The sequence below is a fragment of the Ziziphus jujuba genome, chromosome 5, assembly GCF_031755915.1.
Source record: "Ziziphus jujuba cultivar Dongzao chromosome 5, ASM3175591v1".
In the NCBI taxonomy this organism is placed as follows: domain Eukaryota; kingdom Viridiplantae; phylum Streptophyta; class Magnoliopsida; order Rosales; family Rhamnaceae; genus Ziziphus; species Ziziphus jujuba.
In genome coordinates, this window is record NC_083383.1 from 4,317,501 (window position 1) to 4,332,044 (window position 14,544).

The window sequence follows — 14,544 nt, forward strand, 5'->3', positions numbered from 1 at the left end:
CTCAGTAGGGAAATCCCAATTCATTGGGCCTTTCGATACAATCAAATAGAAAGCCCTAAAGTCACCATATTCTAGGAGCCCAAACTATGTGATTGAATAAATCCTCCTCTATCTGTTGTGGGTCGAGGACTCCTTCTCCTTCCCTTTCTTCAAATTCTGATTTTTATTGTTCATAGAGAAATCTCTAATCAACGATAGAACAAGATCCATTTTGCATCATATCTAAGGGATCCTTGGTTCGGGCCGAAGAAGCAATGTCACTCGATCATTATCAAACTGGCTGCAATTCTTTTATGTCTGTTAGGATCCCACCAGAGCTCCTTCTACTTCTAATAGGCCATGACCTAGATCAGAATCATTCTCAACGAGTCCATAAGAAGTGATCCCATTTTTCATCGAGTCCGGGTAGAGACCAAGGATCTTGAGCGACCAATCTGGCAGAACAACTCAAAAGATAAAGAAGTATCGTTAATTTCTTCATGCTCGTTCCAAGTTCGAAGTACCATTTGTACAAATAAGAATCCCCTTTGTTACATGATTTCTTCTTCATATAGATAGATATAGGATATGTGGAGCAGCTACTTAGAAGTACATTTTGTGCAACAGCCCTTCCTATCTGATAGAAAAGGATCCCATGATCCTGAACTGATCTTACCTGGGATTGCAAATCCCAAGCTTGTCTATGAAGAGCATATCTAATTATATTAGTGTCTATAATTGATTTCTTCTGTGTAATACTAATTGATAGAGCCTCATTGGTAAGTGCTACAAGATCTCGTACATTGGAATCCATGGTTATGGACCCGAATCCATTAGTATGGAACATTTTCTTTTCCAAGTGAAATCCCCTAGTATATGAAAGAGTGAAAAAGTGCTTTCGTTGTTATGGAATAAGAAGCCTTTGTATCTTAATGCATGTATTTAATTTATTTGGAGCTATTAGAGCAGATCCATTTTTTGAGGACTATGAGTCGAAACAATAACAAGAATATTTCTAATGGAACATCTTTCACAATCCCTGGAGAGATAGTTCACTAATAGACCAAGGGATAAGTAGTTCGACTCATTCACATTCAGATCATGAATGTTTGGAATCCATATTATGCAAGGAGACATTGCTTTTGCTAATTCGAATTGAGGGGTGATATAAAATCGGTCTATTTTCGGCATCATATCCATAGTTAGCACATTCATCATAGTTAGAAGCTCTAGCTCCGTATCAAGGTCACAGTCGATGTCATCACTATCATCAATATCGTCACTATCATCAATAAGAAAACCCTTTTTATCTAGGAACTTGTTCAGAAATACTGTAATGAAAAGAACATAGGAGTTTGTCCCTACGTATTTGACCAAATAGGATCGTCCAGTTCTTACAGAACCTATCACTAAAATACCCCTAGAGAGGGATAGGGCTAAGCGGAGCGAAAAAAGTTTTCCATGAGATGGGAAATGAAAACTATTAGCCCCACAAAAGGTTTGTGAATAAGTGATTGTCTGATAATGAGCAAGGAATATCCATCTTTTTACTAAACAGGGTGCATTGAACTCATAACTCATTAGATACTTTTTATGAATGTCAACTAAGTATCATAAGTAAATTGCTCTAGGTTGTTCAATCATTTGATAACCAGAGTCATTCTTTGATAAGTGATCACTATGAGTCAGAATCAACAAAATTTGATCAATCCTTTTTTCTGTCGCTAAGGTGGAGAACTGAACCAATAATTCTCTTTCTTTATCATCAATCGAATCACTGTTTGAGACTAGGATCCTATTTTATCATCAATCTAATCACCGTTCACATTTTTTTTTTCTTATTAATGAATAGATCTCTTTACTTGTATGACTTAGATGTCTCGTATTTCTTAAAAAAATGATTCGATTGATGGGATTTGGTATGATACTTATGAAATCAACGATATCGATGAGATTGATATTCAAATATTTCTTCTTAGAACGTATTTATTTGACCCCATAAGTGGGACCACCACCCCATAGCATGTTGCCGCCAGAAGAAGAACCCCGTATTTCTTCTAGAGAATCTCCTAATTATTCCAGAGCAACTAGAAAAAGATTCTTTAACCAAAAAGAATTCAGTTCAGATGTAGGATACCTATCCAGAAGTTTTCGCAACTCAATCATGTATGATGGAATCATCAAAGATTTGACCTTTTTGAACTCTGTCTGTAACTCACTATAGGCTCGAGAAACAAAGAGAAGGTGTGTTCGAACGAGATATCCAACAACAAGAAGAAGGAAAAAGATGAGTTATGAGTTGAACTTTTTACTAAACAGGGTGCATTGAACTCATAACTCATAACTCATTGAACTCATAACTCATAACTCATTAGATACTAAACAGGGTGCATTGAACTCCGCCCTTTCTCAAGGCATTTCTTTAGACAAAGACCCCATTTTTTCCTCTTTTCGGATGGTAAATATTTCTCAGAACATGAAGTGTGAATTAAACCCATGTTTAAATTGAAAATGAGATACTGATGCAAGTTCTTCGCTTCTGAATCAGACAGATTCATATGTGAAAGAGGTTAACAATAAGTTCTTTTTAAATTGACTATTTATCCCTCTGTTAGAAGTGTTCCAGAAATGTCTGCGATCGAGTAAATAGCTCTACAAACTAATGGATAAGATCGAATTGGAAAATGGAAAGATTTGTACAAGTTATACTTTTCGTCACCATTGTGTGGAAAATCGTTAGGTATGGATATGCTAGACATCTGTAACTCGATTGGTGAAATAGTATCTCTCTCCAAAAAACATATATATTTTTTTTACCACCGCACAAAGAAAATATTTTGTTGTGAATGAACAAGATATTGAAGAATTGTCCATACGTAAAATCATAAATATTGATACGGACCTTTTCCACATAAAAAAGGAATCCTTTGTTACAATGAAGCAGAAGTGATGTGGATTATTCAAGAATCGAAGTCGATTTTCTTTATAAAAAGAAGATATCAATGAATTTCTATGAAATGGTTTCATGGGATTCAAACAATTGTCTTGATTGTGGGATGTCATTGAGAAATAGGAATTCGTGTTATCAAAAGATTTCTTGAGATTATTTCTAGTATGGAATGAGTCAATCATCCACTTTGGTATCTTATTGAACAAAAATGGTGATATTGTTCCTCCATTAATCAAGAATTTCGCTTTTTGGGAAGTATCATGATCGCCCAATAAGAAGGTTTCCATTTTTTCAAATGAACGATTTGAAGACCTATTGATTCTAACAACTGATTGCAAAGTTGATCATTCAGACCTTTCAATTCATAGATGTGGATCTCAGACCTATGAATGGGTATATTCCTGAAACTCACAAAGAAAAAAGGAAGTGAGTTAGACAAAAAGAGAAGAAACTTGGACAAAAAAAGAAGTAACTTAGACAAAAAAAAAGGAAGTGACTTAGACAAATCTTTTTTTTCGATAACCTCAGACCAATCAATCGAATATTGATTAATATGTCATAGATTGAACACTACTTGAACATATCCAGAAAGAAAGAAATATTCTTAGAATTCTCCATTGATACGACATGCTACTTTTTCCATTCATTCCTTTCAGGATCATTCGCAGTTTTACAAACTGTACCGGTGGTATGGACGAATCCGTTGCTTCATACAAATGTGTAAAAGATGCTAGCCGCACTTAAAAGCCGAGTACTCTACCGTTGAGTTACCAACCCGAATAAAAGAATTAGAATGTGTAGATACAATTAGATTCCCAATAAAATAAATAAAGAGGTTGAATTGCACGACGTAATCACAACATTGAATTTGAAATGGCAAAACAAATTGTATCATACAAAAAAAAAAAAAAATTCTTGTATCACAAAAAATCCAATGAACCTATTCCTTGAATGAAATCAAATCTATGGCATGGAGAAAAATAGATCCATTTATCCACGATCAAATTATATCTATTCGATACACTGTTATCAATATGAGTATTTGAGAAAAGAATACAATGGAGAACTAGAAAAAATATAAAATATTGTAAATTTAAATAAAAAAAATAAGGAATTGTGTTGGATTGGCACTACATAGCTAATCAACATATAGACAAATAAGGGATGCAGACATAAGAAAAAAGTAATAAAGAAAAAAAAAAGGAGTAGAAAAAAGCTCGAATTTAGTCAATCAATCAATATAAGTAAAAAAAAAAAGCTTAATCCCCCTTTTTATCTATTCATAAAAATCCAACTAACCCCCATTACCATTAATGGTAATACCCAAAATCGAAAGTAGGAATAACAACAGAATAGCAGAGAAAAGACTATACAAAGCTCTCTACAAGTGATCTCCACCTTCTTCATTTATATATTTCTTATATATTTCATTTCATTTTGATATATTTCATTAATTTTTCATTAATTGACTGTCGTTTGGTGATTAAGGGTAAGTTCCGTAAAAACCCCCACTTTCTTTGAAATATCATGAACAGTTCCTGTAGGCTGAGCACCTTTTTCAAGGAAATATACAATAGCAAGAACATTTAAATAGGTTTGATTCTTTATCGAGTCATAAAAACCCACTTTCCGAAGATCTCTTCCTTCTATTCTGGATTGAACATCAATTGCAACGATTCGATAAATGGCTCATTGGGATAGATGAACAATATCCCCCCTAGAAACGTATAAGAAGTTTTCTCCTCATACAGCTCAAGAAAATTGGAAATTATATCTATGTATAGAATGATAAGGTAAAATATATCGATAAAATCATCAAATCAACTAGACTATGATTTAAATACTTATTCTTTCCCCCACCAAAAAAATTATTCGTATTTACAATTTGCACCCTCATAACGCAAGTTGGATAACTCTCAAATAATTCAAGGAAACCTTTTAAGCATTTCATTTATTGAGTGGTCTCTAACACCCTTTTTGTCTGTCTTTTTTAGAATCTCTTTTGATTCTGCACTCTGATCTAGTTGTTGAGAAAATCGAAAATGGTATTTCCTTGTTCCAGGATCCTTTATCTTTGCCTTGAATCATTGGGTTTAGACATTACTTCGGTGATTTTGAATCGTTTCAAAATGGCAGCAACATACCCTTTTTTATGATTTCTTTCTATCAAAGAATCATACGACTGAGTAATTCTTGTGTAATACACTTTTGATTTGATCGAAAAAGTTTTACCAATTCCAAAAAAATTGACTTTTGAATTTGAAACTTGCTTGAATTGGATCCTTTCGATTTATATATGGAAAATATATTTACAAATATATTTACGAAGTTGTCCCAATTTATTTATTAATACTAACCCTAGATTCTTGCCTCTGAGAAATGAATCAATACTTTTTACTTGAGCTCCATCATGTACGATTTACATCAACCCCCCAAAACATGAGAGTTCTATTGAAATAGAAGAAATGATGTCGAGTCAAGAGCACTTTCATTCCTCTATAATTCCTGTATAATAAAAAATGGCGGATGTGAGAATCCACAACGGATCGTGTCCTTCAAGTCGCACATTGCTTTCTACCACATCATTTTAAACGAAGTTTTACCATAGCATTCCTTTAGTTTGGAACCAGTATGTAATTGATTCAATTATGGAATCATGAATAGTCATTGGTTCGGTCGGTACATAGTAATCTATACTTTTTCTTTCTATATGAAATATGAATAGCTAGGTTCTAACGAAGTCTCAGAATGAATTCAATTTAATCCCTAACACCCAATACATATATTTATTTTAACATATATTTTATTTCATTTATTTATTTATTTAATATAATAAAATATAAATAAAATATAAATACCTTGAATACCATGAATAAAATAAAAAATTTCTTTTGAATCTGCACCTTTACGTAACTTGATAGTGATAGGATAAATTTACCAATTTCACACTTCTTCGAGTACTACGAACTCATAAGATCATTATTTGAATAACATTTTAAAGGAAGGACCACATTTTAGCATCCTAAGAGAAATCCATATTTGTATTAAACCATCAATGATTAAAAAACTAGATAGCTAAAGAATCCACTTTATTTTTTTAGTGAACTAGTGGATAAAGACTGGTGTAAGGTAAGGTTGTTGTTTTTTCATATTGATTTCTAAAATTGGAATCAAAATAACAATAATATGGGACCACTATACAGATAGACTAAAAACTTGTTACCGAAAGGAATTATAGATATTTTATGTTAAATATTTTAACATTTAGGGATCACAAATGGATCCAATTATATCTGCGTGTTATTTGAACACGATTCAATTTGTGAAAAAGATATGATTCAGAGAAGAATTATTAAGAATACTAATAAAATTTTTCCAATCCAATATTATACTCTTAAACAGAAAGGTGTTTTATTTTAAAAGGCAATCTTTTTTTCTGATATATAGCATTATATATATTATAATGCTATAATGGGTTGGGCATGCTCTGGGTCGGAAGGATTCAAACCTCCGAATAGCAAGACCAAAACCCGTTGCCTTACCACTTGGCCACGCCCCATTTCTATTCGACCCTAATAAACACTAATATTGGTATTGGTTGTGTATCAACTCCAGTATAAATATCTATAAACTAGATAGATTGTTGCTAGAATTTTAATATGTGTCGATATAGAATTAAATTGAATCTATTGATCATTACATAGAATTCAATTAAGATATTGTATGAAAGTATGATTTATTCTATTATCTTTTGATTTGAGAATTGAAGGATTTTTGATTGGGGGAGTTCAAAGCAAAGAAGGTTTTTGGGGTCTATCTTATTTAGTTTTATTCATTTTCCCTTCTATCAATAACTCAACTTATTAATAACTCAATCAAAATAATACAATTATCTTCAATAACAAAAATAACAAAATATTTGTTATGCTTAATATATTTAGTTTGATATGGATCTGTCTTAATTCTGCCTTTTATTCAAATGGTTTTTTCAACCCCAAATTACCAGAGGGCTATGCTTTTTTGAATCCAATCGTAGATGTTATGCCAGTACTATCTGCGCTATTTGTTCTCTTAGCTTTTGTTTGGCAGGCTACTGTAAGTTTTTGATGAGATCTTTAATAACGTCCTAGCCAAATTCATGATTGATTTAAAAAAAAAAAAATTCTAACCTAACGCTTGATAAGATTAGATAGGTTTTAGAGTATGAACTCTCGATTCCAATATTGAAATTTTTGTTCAGCCACGAGAAATTTGGATCAACCCATTTCCTTATTATGACCTTTTTTTCCATTGAAAGGCCTTATCGGAGTACTCACAATGTCAAATTGTAGGTATGAAAGAAAATTTCACTTATATTATAAATATTCAAATGCATTTTTTAAAAATTTCATTTTCTGTTTTTAAAAAAAACTTTATTTCTTAGTGTCAAAATACAAAATAAAAAGAGTAGGGTATACGGTCTAAAATAAAATAGCGAATCTATTCTCTTTTTTCCTAAAAAAGAATTTTGTAGATTGTGTAATGCTTACTCTCAAACTATTTGTTTACATGGTAGTTTCGCTCTTTATCTTCAGATTCCTATCTAACGACCCAAGGTGTAATCCTAGACGTGAAGAATAAAAAAAAAAAATAGAAATAAGTTTTTCTTCCTTGATTTTAAAAGTTCTTAGATTAGTAGGATTTTATCTATTCCACACTGAACTCGAGAGAAATTTGAAAGAAAAGGACAAGATATCGATGAAAACGGAAAGAGAGGGATTCGAACCTGATGCGAACTTAGGACGACCTGTGCCTAAACCTATATTATATTAGCCTGGATCTAATCATGTTCAACTTCTAATGGTTACCTTGCCCCCTAACCAACTTGTGATTAGAAACTTGCTATATAATGAAGATGCCACAATAGGTGATGGAAGGCCTATTAATAAGTCAAATTAAAACACTCATTCACTAATGGTGTATTAGGTGTTCAAAAGAACAAAGAGAATTCAATCTCACAAATAATTTTCTGTATAAAATTCAAGCTTTATTCTTATTGAAAAATAAACCTTTAAATAGGCTGCAAAGTCACAAAATAAAACCCTAAAACTAAAGGGAAAATTAGCCATACAAAGTGGTTTCCTATGGTGGCCGAAATTCTCATTTCTTTCATAAACTAATTTTGGTTAATTAACTCCTTTATTTTGAATTAGGAATTAATTAATTTACAATGAAATATTAAAATAATAACTTTCCTAAACTTATTTATCCATAAATAAATAAATAAAAACCAAAAAAGTAATGGTAATTTCCTAAAACAAAAAGTAGAATTAAATTAGGAAACTAAAATACTAGTTTTTTGACTAAGTTGACTTTGACCATTCTTTGACCAATTTGAGCTCCAAATCAGTGTCAATATGCTTTTTAGGATGCCAAATAATCTGACCATGAATTCCCACATGTTTCCCTTGCTTGAAAGAAAGAGAAAAAGCCAACTCAACAAAATACAGTAAAGCTAGCAGGAAAACAGCAAAAACCCGACCAAATTTCTCCTTATGTGTGTACACCTCTTTTGAATGGTTTTGAAGCTGATTTGACTTGATTCCATACCCTCTTAAACATATGTATTGAATACATGAAGCATTGTAACCATTTCATGCTACTCGGACTCTAAAAAGCACCAAAACCATTACTTGGACCCGTATCGGCTTCCACCACTTGTATGCTCAAAACAGATCTTGGTTCTTTGGGAATAGACATGCCCTCTTGAGAATGGATTATTCCCTGGATAAATGCAGCAAGGTGATCTCTAAACCTCTTAGCTTGAACTCTAGTGATCGGCCCAGTTTTCATCCATATCAAGTCGACACCCTAGCAGGTTGTCGGTTGTGCAAACTCAGACGGATTTGCATCATGATGTCCGTTTTCTCACCTCTCCCCATAGCTCCAGAATCATCTTTAAATCCTATGGACTCCTCTTCATTAATTCTCAAAGGTGGATCTCCTCTTTCCATCCTTGAATCTGCCATGTTAGTATGAATATCACAAAAATAAAATAAATTCTCACCAAAAGTCACTCCTTCACGTGTTTCACTCAATCAGGGTCTCGACACTCGTGTTTCCACACTAGTTTTGGCTTTTACCCTCTTTTAAGCTCACACACTCTTGCTTTTTTCCATTCAAAGAATTATCTCAAAGGTCTAATTAAAACACCCACAAAACAGCAATTAGATCATAAGTATATTTTAATTAAATTTATCAACAAAACAGTAGCAAAAGCAAACAATACCAAGTGAATTTTTAAACACCTAATTCTTTGCTTTTCCAAACAAAAATAAGGAAATTTAGAAAAACAAATTTCAGAATAAATAAGAACTGGACTAGATGGTAAGAAATTATGAACTCAAGAGTCAAATAAGCTACAATGGCTACAATGACTTAATGATTGTGGAGAGTTGAAGGTGAATAGGCAAGTGAAGATTGCATTCTCTATTGGTGATTATGAAGATGAGGTTATTTGTGATGTGGTACCAATGCAAGCTGGTCATTTGCTTTTGGGACATTCGTGGCAATTTGATAAATATACTAATCATCATGGTCGTACTAACAAAATTGTCTTCAACTTTAAGGGTAAACAAGTGGTGTTTATGCCAATGACTCCTAAACAAGTTTTTGAAGATCATTTGGCTCTACAAAGGAGGGAGCCCGAGAAGCTTAAAGAAAAGGCTAGTATAGCACCCACGGCTTCAACAACTATTCAAGGGAACAAAACCATGCAAGAACAACCAGGTAAGTGTCCTAAACTCCAACTAGAAGGGAAAGAAAGGGAGAAACCCGAGAGTGTGAGAAAGTTTGAAAAAGCCAAGTGTGAGAGAAAACAAATGGAACCCGTGAGTGAGAAAGAAAAAGAGAGGAAAGAAAAGAAAAAAAGAAAATTTTTATGTTAGCTTATGTGAGCTTAAAAAGGCATTTGTGAGTAATAAACCTATGCTGAACATGATTTATAAAGATTATTTTTTCAAAGATGTTTTTGTTGTATAGAACTTTATCTGCATTATTGAGAGCTTGACTTAGTGGAGATTTAAAAATTTGGGAGAGATTATTTGCTGATATTAAAAAGTTTGATTTTTGCCAACATGAGCTTGTATGTCTAGGATTTGTTATGATAGTGTTTGACCCAGGAAATTTGGTTTGGTTGCACCTAAGAAAAGAGAGGTTTCCAGAGCAACGAAAGTAGAAGCTTGTGCCGCATGGGGATGGACCTTTTCAAGTTTTGGAGCAGATTAATGAAAATGCTTAGAAACTTAATTTACCAGGTGAGTATAATGTAAGTGCTACCTTTAATGTTGCTGATTTATCTCCTTTTTGAGTAGGTGATGATTTGAGGACAAATCATTTTCAAGAGGAGGGGAATGATGAGGACATGACTAGGAGCACCTTAAGATGGATTCGAGAGCCACTTCAAATCTCTACGGGACCAATAACCAGAGCTAGAGCAAAGCAGTTTAAAGAAGAACTAAATCGTTTAATCCAAGAGGTGTTCATAAATCAAGGAAGCATGTTCATTACTGAGGATCAACCAAAATTGGTCCATATGATTGGAACAGTGGATGCCAACATGAAAGAGAGCTTAACGCAAAAAATCCTACAACATGGTGATGTGGCAAGTTTTGATGACATGGATGGTAATGCGGAATCCTATGGTGACATGGCACTTTTGTCACGTGGAGGGTGATATGCGCCTACATGGCTTCCAACTAAGCTTGGCCGAATTTTATAATTAGGAAACATTATTAGTTTTATTTATGTCTTGATTGGATTTTGGCATGTTGGCTATTTACTTTCCTAATTTAGTTTTTATTAGGATTTCAAATTACTTTCCTAATTTTATTAGAGTTGAATTGGTCAAAGAAATAAAGGCCATTCAAATTAGGAAACTAGGAGCGAAATTAGGCTTCCTAAACCTATCAAAATTAGGTTTCCTAAACCTAATTTCCATCCATAATTATTCCATCGTTATTTTTAGCAAGTTTAGGAAAGCTTTGTAATTTGGTTTGCCTATTTAAAGGCACATAAGTCATGAATAAAGATCAGATTACAATTTTGATTTAAAGTGAGAGTGATTCTCTTGGTTCTCTAAGAACTATATCGAACTTTTCAAGCTTTGCTTGTGGAGTTCAAATTGACTTATCAATAGGTTATTCCGCACCCTATTGTGGCGTATTCACCATACCAAGGTTCTTACCTCAAATATAGGTAACGGGTCGAGGTCTTCCATTGATAACTTGTAATTAGACGGTCTAAATCAATCTTTGTTACGGGTTTAGAGGCAAGTCGCTCTAGGTTCGTATCAGAACCCTCGGTACGAAAAACTCGTACAACGAATTAGCAATCCGACGCTTTCGTCCACTCAGTCATCTCCCCCCCAATTGAAAGGAGGTAATTACTATGTTACATCACAAAAATAAGGCTTGAAAAAAGCTCTTCTGTTTTTTTAGTGTTTTTTATATTTTTTATTATTTATTATTTTATTATATATAATATATATACAATAGTTTATATAATAGATACGGAATGATAATGATATAGAATCAAATTCCATTTAGACCATTTAGATAAAATAAAAGCATTTATATTATATAATTAGATTATATAAAATGTTTATAAAACATATACATATATGTTATATATAATTCTATAATCATATAACATATATGTATAAAGAAAAGACTTGAAAGAGATATCAACAATCCAATCTACACAATCTACAATAGTCCAATATATAAATCCAATATAAATAAAATGAATATAAAAAATCCAATATAAATCAAATCTAAAAATGGAATCTATATTTGTTAATATGTTTAACATAGATTTTTTAAGATTTTTTGAATAGATTTATATAATTAATATATGTTTAATAGATATATTCTGTATTTTATATATAAATAGAAAAAATAAAAAATAGAAATAAAAAAAATAAAAAATGATATTTTTTATTTTTATTAATAATAAATAAAAAACCTCTTTGATTTCATCTGAAAGGGCGTTTATTTCCACGGCTTGGCCTGGTCAATACCTAACCGGGCCGGGCCTCTTTTGTTTTGTTCAATTGTAATAAGATAAAATGATTTATTTAATTTGAAAACAATTAATTTGAAACCAAAATAAAAGGCTTGTTATTGAAACAACAAAAGTCATAAAAAGACCTATTTTGATATAGAATCAAAGCGAAATTTCTTATCTTCTTTATTTTCTTTTTTTATTTTGTTTACTGATATTTAACTGAAATAAAAAATAAATAAAAATATGTATATAATAAAAAATAGAACTATGGATTTGTGCACAATGCATTTTTTTCTGATACTGTCTTTTGATTATGCCCGAGTTTCTTATTCGACAAAAAGTCCATTTATATACAATAATCAGATTAGAGTGGGTATAGTTTAGTGGTAAAAGTGCGATTCGTTCTATTAACCCCCGAATAGTTAAAGGGTCTCTCGATTTGATTAATATTCCATTTTGAGCAAAAACTTTATTTTTTAAAAGGATTAAATCATTTAAGTTTCAATGAAAAATTCGAGGAAGAATATATATTCTCGTGATTTGTAACCAAGAGTCAATTAGAAATTGAAAAATTGGATTATGAAATTACGAAACATAATTTTTTTTTAATTGGATCAATCAATATTTCCAATTGAATGAATATGAGTAAAGGATCCATAGATAAAGATAGAAAGTGTATTTCTAATCGTAATTAAATCTTCAATTTTTCTTTTTTGTATAGAGAAAATTGATACATAATAGCTAATTAAACAATGAATTTGGTTTACTAGAGACAAAGAAAAATTGTTTTAGCTCGATGGAAACAAAATCCTTTTCCTAAGGATTCTTTCAAATAGAAATAGAGAACGAAGTACCTAGAAAGATTATTATAATCCCCTCTTTTCTACAAGAATCGTCTAGAAAGTGGGCCATTTTGAATGTATTCAGACCGAAATGTTGACATAGATGTTATGGGTCGGATTTTTTTTTAATTTTGATTGATATCTGGAAATTTATTTATCTTCCATAAAGGAGCAGAATGAAACCAAAGTTTCACATTTGGTTTTGAATGAGAGACATTAACAATGATGAATCAACGTCGACTATAACCCCTAGCCTTCCAAGCTAACGATGCGGGTTCGATTCCCGCTACCCTTTTGTGCTTACTTTCTCTTATCTTTATTCAATATTTTTCAATATTTCTTTTTTATAGTCAAAACCTATATTTATATCTAATATATATTTATATATTTAATAAATATCAAAATATCAAATTTCTAATAAATATGTTTTATAGAAATATAAACAAAATGAATATAATTAGAAAATGAATAAAATTAATGGAATACATAGTTGAATACGCAATTCCCCGAATTCTTTCACATATTCGTTTCATCCAAATAATAAATGTGAAAAGAAAATAAATATAAAAAAAATTGGAATGCAAAGCGTCCATTGTCTAATGGATAGGACAGAGGTCTTCTAAACCTTTGGTATAGGTTCAAATCCTATTGGATGCAATTTATTTCCATATATTTTTAGATTTCCGTGTCAAGAAAGATCTTTTGAATAATTTGAATAAGAGGCACTCTTATACACTTAGTATTTGTAATATAAGTATAATCTAGTTTATATATTTAATGTATGTTAATATGTGTATATAATTATTATGTATTTAAAATAAATATTCTATTTAATATAGAAATGTAATGTATTATTATTTCTATATTATTATAGAAAATAATCATTACAAAAAACAAAAACTTTTATATTTTATAATTTTTTATATATTTTATTTTAAAATAATTTAATATTTTAAAAAAATTTAAATAATTAGATAATTATTAATTATATAATATAAAAAAGTATATAATTTAATTATTATTATTAAAATTAGTATTAAAATTGTATTAAATTTTAAAATTAGTATTAAATTAAGATTTAATTAATATTGAATTAAGATTTATAAAAATTAAAAGTGATCAATTTCTTTTCTTTATCTTTGTTCCTGAAGTAGAAAACGTTCCAACTGTTCCTGAATAGCTTCTTTCAAAAGGGCTTCTGCTTTCTCGGTAAATGTCTTGGTAGAAGCTATGATTTCTTGGAACTGAGGTTTATTTATTTTTAAGTAAGTACATAAATCAATGAGAAATTTCCTTACCTGCCCAATTTCTAATGAATCAAGATAACCATTGGTTCCAGTATAAATAGTCATTATCTTTTCTTCCACCACGAAAGGGGCTGATTGAGATTGTTTGAGCAACTCACGTAATCGTTGACCTCTTGCCAATTGATTCTGAGTAGCTTTATCGAGATCAGAAGCAAATTGTGCAAAGGCTCCTAATTCTGTGAATTGCGCCAATTCCAATTTTAATTTGCCAGCTACTTGTTTCATGGCTTTAATTTGAGCTGCGGACCCTACTCTGGATATAGAAATACCCATATTAATAGCAGGTCTGATTCTTGCATTTAATAGATCGGCGGATAAGAATATTTGTCCATCTGTAATGAAAATTACATTAGTAGGAATATAAGCCGAAACATCTCCCGATTGAGTCTTAACTATTGGTAAAGTAGTCATACTTCCTTCA

At 31.3% G+C, this 14,544-nt stretch overlaps 1 non-coding gene and 1 pseudogene across 1 annotated transcript; one reads left to right on the forward strand and one right to left on the reverse strand.

The window, feature by feature from the left end:
- LOC125419985 (protein Ycf2-like) overlaps positions 1–14,534 on the reverse strand; it is a 15,438-nt pseudogene extending 904 nt beyond the window's left edge.
- Positions 13,402–13,473, forward strand: TRNAR-UCU (transfer RNA arginine (anticodon UCU)). The gene has a single exon. It is a non-coding gene; the product is annotated as a tRNA-Arg (tRNA).
- Positions 14,535–14,544: the final 10 nt, after the last annotated feature.